The following is an 8,044-nucleotide window of genomic DNA, read 5'->3' on the forward strand; positions in this document are numbered from 1 at the left end:
GTCTAGAGGGGAAAAGAGATTCCAAATTCAATGACATTGTCTTCAGCAGGACAACAACAAAATATATCATCCGAATGCCAGAAACCATCAGCAAGAGGCTATCATGGTGTCACCTATGAGTCATAGTTGAATCATTACTTAAATTTGACATGGACAACAAAAGAAGCTGTCACAGAATTATGACTGGTGGCAGATCAACACATCACAGTTGTAGGCACGACTGTAGAATTGGGACAGGGACCATGATGGGAACACATACCCCACTGCAGATTAGGAAAGCTTACAAGATTTGTTCAGCACTCTCTGACTGCCTTGGCATAGGACCTGTGATCACGTGGCCCTATTTTCATCAAGAACAGACCCAGGCAAATGCCTGAGGTGACAGATTTCCCTTCCCTGGGAAGGGGACTTCACAGCAAACTCACTTTGCCTGAAGGCAAAGCTTTTTTTATATTGCCTCTCTACGGTGAGAAAGAACTCAATGGAGCCGAATCTCTGTGGAGACAAAAAGGATTTAGTGCTTCCACTGTAAACCATAGCCTTCCCCAAACCCAGTGCCCAGAATTTACGCTCTCATATGCCTACGGATGTCACTTTGAGGAATAAGATGCACCTGACCCAAGCCAGGGTATTTTCATTTGCCGCATATGCATGTGAAAATTGGACACTGAATAATAAAGAGTGAAGAAAAAGTCATGCATTTGAACTCTGGGGTTGAAGAAGCATATTGAAAGTACCTTCGACTCCCCAAAGAACAAGCAGATCAGTCTTGAAGAAGTACAGTCAGCATGTTCCTTAGAAGCAAGGATGGTGGGAATTTATCTCAGGTACTACTTGGTAGAGTGTTGGACGGTGAACAAAAGGAAGAGAGAAAACGGTTGATGTCATGATGGACTGGAAAAGCAGAGACTCGTGAGTAATCAAAGTTATAAATTATATATATATACACACACACACACAGGGGAGAGCACAAACGTAGGTCCCCACTACCACAAATTATGCAGTCAAGTTTCCCACATTTGGGGATATCGCGGGAGTCAGCACACCCGGAGTGCAATGGGTGAGCCTCGCCCTGGGAAAACCACCTTCGTGATCATGGCGTCTCCCCTGCCAGGTAAGTATAAATGCTACCTCTTATGATGACATTCCTTACAAATATTTTGGTTGGAAGAATTGACCAGATATTCATTGCATATCTGGAAAGAAAATCTGCACGCCTTCTATTCTGAGGGTAATGAGCAGATTGTATTGTCTGGGACCTGGGTATGGAGGGACTTTGTTCCTTCAATTTTGTGAAGATAATTCAGCCCATTTCTTCTGGAGAAAATCAAATATTTATTGACATCATGATAACATTGCCTCTTTCACGCAGTTCTTTCAGAGTCTGTTCTAGGCTTAGAGATAGAGCCCAGAATGTGGTACACAAGGTCCCTGCTCTTGGGGAGGGATAGGGGGTGGAGAGCCACCAAGTCCTAAGACACCCTGGGGGTTGAAACTGGTAAGTGCTAGGCTGTTTAACAGAAAAGTTCCTGATTCGAAGCCACCTGCCTCTTTGAAGGAAGAAAAGACCTGGAGAGCTGGCCCTTTAAGATGGCAGCCTAAGCCAACTCGTGAAGCCATTTCATTTCCACAAGACCACTCGGCAGGTTCAAGGCTGCTGGTCCGAAAGAACCTTTAGAACTTCTTATTTGATTTGAGTGAAAGTGTTCACAGCAAACTGTTTTTCCCATCAGAAATTCACACGCTTTGGTCGTGCATGTCATTGACTGTGATTCCCATGAGGCAGCAACACCCTCTCCCCCCGCCCCCACCCAATGTTTACATTCCATTTGACCTTCTCTCCCCCTGTGTTCCTTATCTCTGGGGCAAATGCTCCCCTGGGGTCCACACTGATTTAACAGCAGCAGCGTCCAACAAGCACCCATATTCTAGATGCGAGAGAAGGATACAAAACATCAGTTAACAAACATGAAACAACACCACCACCCAGGGAGCATGTGCTGTGACACAAACCTGAAGACAGGGCAGGACAGGGCACCTGAGGTCTCAGAGGGTTAGGGCTTAATTAGATTTAAATGAGGAAAACTGCTGCCCATTCAGTATCATCCTCTTTTTTTTCAGCAACTCCATTTTGTTGATTCTGAATGCATTTGTGAGAGTGGCGCTTTTGTGCAGGCCCCTTGTTTAAGGTTCTGAACTATCCTGTCAGTGTTTCCATCCTTTTTTGAAGGTGGAAGAGTCAGACCCCAGGTTCAAGCCTGCCCCAGGAGGGGTTGAATTGCAGTGACAATGAAGTCAATCCTCTGCAACCAGCAGAACGAGCACTCAAAACCGTTCCCATGTGGTATTATTGAAAAAAGCATTAGGGCGAGTTGTTTTATTTTAATCCATTCAACCTCCCACCAAAACCCACTACCGTGGAGACAATCCCAACAGAAAGCAGCTCAGTAGGACAGAGCAGGACTGACACATAGCAAGATTGTAAATCTTTATGCAAACAGGCAGCCTCAACTTTCTCCCACGGAGCAGGTGGTGGGTTTGAACTACTTTGTGTCTGTTCTACTTGCTGACTTTGAATTCTTTCAGAAGGTAATAAATATGCCAAAGAAAATGATCACACCTTCTAAAATGCTGCTCAAAACCTCCTGACTTTCCTTACCTCCCACTGAAGATGAATCTGATAAACATCAGCTGTATTTGTCCTTTGCTATTTTAGACTGTCAGGGTTGCGTTCACTTGCTTTTTAAAGCTTTCTTTATTTATAGAATAAAAGTGTCATATGTGTGGAACTAATAACACTTTTGTCAGAAAGTCAGGCAACAGCACAGGAGCTCCAAGGTCCAAAAGCCACTCAGTAGCACAGCTTCCTGAGCCACAGGCAGCAGAGAGAGGAAAGAAAGGTATGCCCTGCGGTAGAGACCCATAAACTATAAATAAGCAAAATGGCTAACGATCTGCATTGTTTGTCCCAGCAGAGTCTCTCAGCTCTTCATCCCCCCCACCCCCACCCCCCCACCGTGTCCTCCCCCACAAGTGACTCATTGGCCATGTTGTTATTGTTCAGTGCCGTCCAGACAGATTTTGACTCATAGCTACTCCGCTACTCCGTGGGACAATGTGGTGCTGTCCCAGATTTTCTAGACTGCCCTCTCTCTGGGCAGGAGCCCTGGTGGTAAGCATTGGGCTGCTAACCACAGGTCAGAGGTTCAAACCTATTAACCCCTCCACTGGAGAAAGAGAAATTGTCTACACTCAATTTTTTTTTCAAGTCTCGGGAACTGTGTGAAGAGCAGCCCTACTCTGTCCTGTAGGGTCACGAGGAGTCGGCATTGACTGGTGACAGAGGGTTGGTTTTTATTCAGAATCGTTATGGGAGCAGATGGGCAGGTTGGATGGGTTGACACCAGTGCACTACCAGGTCTCCTCTGATTGATAGGAGATAGTGAAAAAGAAAACAAATGATCCTTTCTCTCTCTTTTTTTAATTAGTTAGGAATATATATATCATTCCATATTTCAATCGTGCTAAGTAGAATTGTACAATTGCTACCACAATCAGTTTCCAAACATTCTTTTTCTACATGGACCCCTTGTCATCGTCTCCCCACCCCCACCGCCCCCCACTGTACCTTCTTCCACCCAAACCCCTTATTCTACTTGCTGTCCCTATGGGTTCATCAATCCTGGGATTCATATACCAAAAACCAGAAAAGCATATAACACGGCTTCAAGAGAGTGACCTCCATTGACATAACACCTCTGAGATACACTCTATTATGAACGAACAAAATCCAAACAGAACAATACAAACCAAAAATACAGAAAATTAAGCTGGCCCTATGGTCCCGCGGATCTGTGTCTTGCTTCAACAGTGTTTGAACTGAACAGATCCGGGGATCCTCCAACCTTGCGCCGCGCTCCAGTTTCCTTTCCTGGCGCACCCTTCGGGACCATCTTCTCTCGGCCATCCCCTCCTATTGGGACCAGCGAACACTTTCATTTGGTGTGTGGTGACCTCCAGACCGACCAATCATGAGCGCTCAGATCTGTCCGAATTAGTCCGCTGAAGTTGAGGCCCGTGTCAACCTGCATCTGCGGGGCTCTTACACCTGCCTCTCTCTGGGCATCTTTTTCACCCGCGACGATGTGGCCTTGGAAGGCGGGGGACACTTCTTCCGCGAGCTGGCGAAGGAGCAGAGTGAGGAGGGTGTTCCTGGAAGCTGCAGAACCAGCGCGCTGCCCTCTCCCAGGATGTGCAGAAGCCGCCCCAAGATGAGTGGGGTAGAACCTGGACGCCATGGAGGCTGCACTGGCCCTGGAGAAGAAACTCAACCAGGCCTTTCTGGACCTGCATGCCTGGGGTCCACTCACACAGCACCCCCATCTGAGCCTTTCTCAAGAACCACTTCTTGGAGGAGGAGGTGAAACTCCTCAGGAAGATGGGCAACCTCAGACCCACCTCCGCAGGCTGGCCAGTTCCCAGGCCCGACTGGGCGAGGAACTCTGCCAGAGGCTCACCCTCAAACAGGACTAGGAGGGTCCCTCCTGCCTGCCCCCTGCCGGCCTGAGCCCCTCAGCCTGAACCTGCCCCCTCGCCAGCCACAGCACCACCTTCCTGAAGTCCTTCCCCCAAACTGGGGACCCAATGGAAACAATAAAGCTTCCTTTTGCAGCCATATATATATATATATATATATATATATATATATATATATATATATATATATATATATATATATATATATATATATATATATATATATATATATATATATATATATATATATATATATATATATATATATATATATATATATATATATATATATATATATATCGAAAATTTTGGAAATCAGATCTTGGAAACCAGATCGGGTTCAGCCTGAATCATAGGAGAGATCTACTGATGAAGTTTTAACTGTTCAGGTCAGATTTACACCTTTGATCCTCTCCACTCCTCTCTCCCTAGCACTCTGGTCAGAGACCGCTTCCCTTCCATCCCTCAATTTTAGATGGGGGAGTTCTCTGGAGGCTTATTTCCTATGTACTTTCACCAATGACTCCTGTCTGCAGACCGGATTCTCACAATTTAGGCTCTGATACGGATCCCTCCTTCGACTTTGGATTATAAGGATTCTAGACCTTTGGTGACAAATTATTCTGTCTTATGATCCTTACACTCGGCCTAGCAGGATATTTACTGTTAACCCCAGAGCCACGCTCTTGGCCACCCTTTCATGTTCTGTGCTGACTCACAGCAACCTGGTAGGGCCTGCTGGATCTGCTCCGTGAGTGTCTGAGGCTGTGACTGTTTACAGGAGTAGAAAACCCATCTTTCCCCAAAGGTGTGACTGGTGGTTTCAAACTGCTGGACTTTTCGGATTGCAGCCCACCTCATAAACTCTATGGCACCAGGACTCTCCCAGGGTTCACAATAAACTTAAGAACCCAAACCAAACACAGTTGCCGAGGTGATGGCGACTCATAATGACCCTATAGGACAGGGTAGAACTACCGCTGTGAGTTTCCAAGACTGGACTCTTTACAGGACTAGAAAGCCCTGTCTTTCTCCCTGCAACACAGTCCCCACGGTGACCCTGCATGTGTCAGAGTAGAATTGTGAGCCATAAAGTGGTTCCATTTCTCTTTCTTTCTTTTCTTTTTAAAATCACCTCATTAGGAGCGCTTACAGTTATCACAACATTCCATAGGTCAACCACAGAAGGAGTATTGTACAATTGGTACCACAATCAGTTTCAAAATATTTTCTTTCTTCTTGAACAACTTGGTATCAGCTCCCCTTTATCCCCTCCCTTCCTCACCCTACCCCTCAGGGAACTCTTATTTGTTTGTTTGTTTGTTTGTTTGCTTATCTATCTATTTTTGTCACATGTTACAGCAGCCAATATACCCATTCACATACAATTCTGTTGTTCACACCCCTTGAGTGGAGTTATGCAGTCATCAATGCTACCAGCTCCCTGTACCCCCTTTTCCCCCGCCACCCCGCCCTGTTCTTCCCGTACCCACAGGTCTGTAATTCTGATGTTTGGGATTGGAAGGGGATGCGAGGTCTGTAATGCTGATGTTTGGGATTGGAAGGGGATGGGGATTCTGATGTTTGGGATTGGAAGGGGATGGGGATTCTGATGTTTGGGATTGGATGGGGATGGGGATTCTGATGTTTGGAATTGGAAGGGGATGGGGATTCTGATGTTTGGGATTGGAAGGGGATGGGGATTCTGATGTTTGGAATTGGAAGGGGATGGGGATTCTGATGTTTGGGATTAGAAGGGGATGGGGATTCTGATGTTTGGGATTGGAAGGGGATGGGGATTCTGATGTTTGGGATTGGAAGGGGATGCCAGAAACTCACTTAGCTTGCTTGGTGTCCCCAGCCAAGAGAAGACAAGAGCTCTGCTCTGGTGGATCGCCAGCCTGGTCTGGATCTCCGGCCTGCTCTGGATCTCCAGCCAGCAGCCACATTCCCTGGATTTCCTGATCTTTAGTTCCATAGTGTCCATCATCTTTCACCTACCAGTGCAAGCATACTGAATCTCGCCTCCATAATCGCTTATTTTGCTAGAAAACGGACACAGCTTGCTACAGAGCGCCAGGCGCCTCCCCGCTGCCAAGTGATTGATTTTTTAGAAGTAGATTGCCAGTCTTTCCTTCCCAGACAACTTTGGGTTAGCAGCCAATCACGGCAACTGTTTTCACCATCCGGAGACCCTCAATGGCTCTCAGCCCTGAAGCTCCCTAAAACCAAACCCACTGCCAGCAAATCAGTGTAACTCACAGTGCCCTATTGCACCGAGCAGTGAATGCTCTTTTTTGGGTTTTCATAAAATTTCATAGGATCAGAAAACCTCATTTTTCGCTCAGGATGTGCCTGGTGGGTTTGAACCAAAGACCTTTTAGTTAGTAGTCGGTCCAACATTGAACCACTGAACCAAGATAAAAACAATGATTCCTACCGCTTTCCAGATGAGGAAACTGAGTTTTGCGGCAGAGCTGGCTTCCTGAGTATACGATGTAAACTGCCACTTGGGGGCACGGCTGAGCAGGACCATGCTCTGGTTTCAGGAAGCCTGGTGGCCCAGCGGGTAAGTCCCAATATTTGGCTGCTGATTGAAAGGTCTCTATGGGAACCCATCAATAGTTCCTAGGGAGAAAGACTTGGCGACCTGCCCTCATGAAGATTACAGACTAAGAACCCTATGGGCCAGTTCTACTGGGTTACTTTCTCACTACCAAGGAGTTGATGCCAACTCACAGTGACCCTGTAGGACAGAGTAGAACTGCCCCCGTGAGTTTCCAAGACTGTGACTCTCCACAGAGTTAGAAAGCCTCATCCTTCTCCCGGGGAGCAGTTGGTGCTTTCAGATTGCTGACCTTGTAGTGAGCAGCCCAGTGAGTACCCACGATGCCCCCAGGGCTCCGTTTGAGGGTTCGTGTGAGTCAAAATTAACTTCATGCACACAAAGGCGCTTGGTTGAATGTTCTGTAATTGCCATATTAGTGTGGTGGGTTATGCATTGGTCTGCTAGTCAGGTTGGCAGTTCAAATCCACCAGCCACTTCTCAGAAGAAGTATGAAACCTAATGCCCCTGAAAAGATTCATAGCCTTGTAAACCCTAGGGAGAAGTTCTACTTGACATAGTAGGGTTTTTAGGAGTTTGAATGGACTTGGTGGCAGTAGGTGGTGGCTATCTGGAAAGTTTAACAATTTTTAAACAATAAGTTCCACATAATCATGTTGTACATTGTGGAGCTGGCCCTACCCAGAAGAGTTAAGTGACATCCCCCAAGCCTAAGGTGACCAGATTTTAACATTGGTAAAGCGGGACACCATTGATAAAACTCATATCCTGGCAAAATAACCACATGGCAGCCGAAAACCGTATACCCCAGTCTGTCGTGCATTTTTCCCAGACATCAGAACTTTTTAAAAATGCCGCGGGACGTGGGAAAAATTTGTGAAAAAGTGGGACTGTCCCGCCAAAAGCGGGACGTCTGGTCACGTTACCAAGCCCCTTCATGAA

General features: G+C 46.5%; 1 non-coding gene across 1 annotated transcript; it reads right to left on the bottom strand.

The window, feature by feature from the left end:
- Positions 1-959: 959 nt before the first annotated feature.
- On the bottom strand, positions 960-1,122 carry LOC142452324 (U1 spliceosomal RNA). Its single transcript, XR_012785339.1, has one exon. It is a non-coding gene; the product is annotated as a U1 spliceosomal RNA (small nuclear RNA).
- Positions 1,123-8,044: the final 6,922 nt, after the last annotated feature.

This window comes from Tenrec ecaudatus, chromosome 6, assembly GCF_050624435.1.
Source record: "Tenrec ecaudatus isolate mTenEca1 chromosome 6, mTenEca1.hap1, whole genome shotgun sequence".
In the NCBI taxonomy this organism is placed as follows: Eukaryota; Metazoa; Chordata; class Mammalia; order Afrosoricida; family Tenrecidae; genus Tenrec; species Tenrec ecaudatus.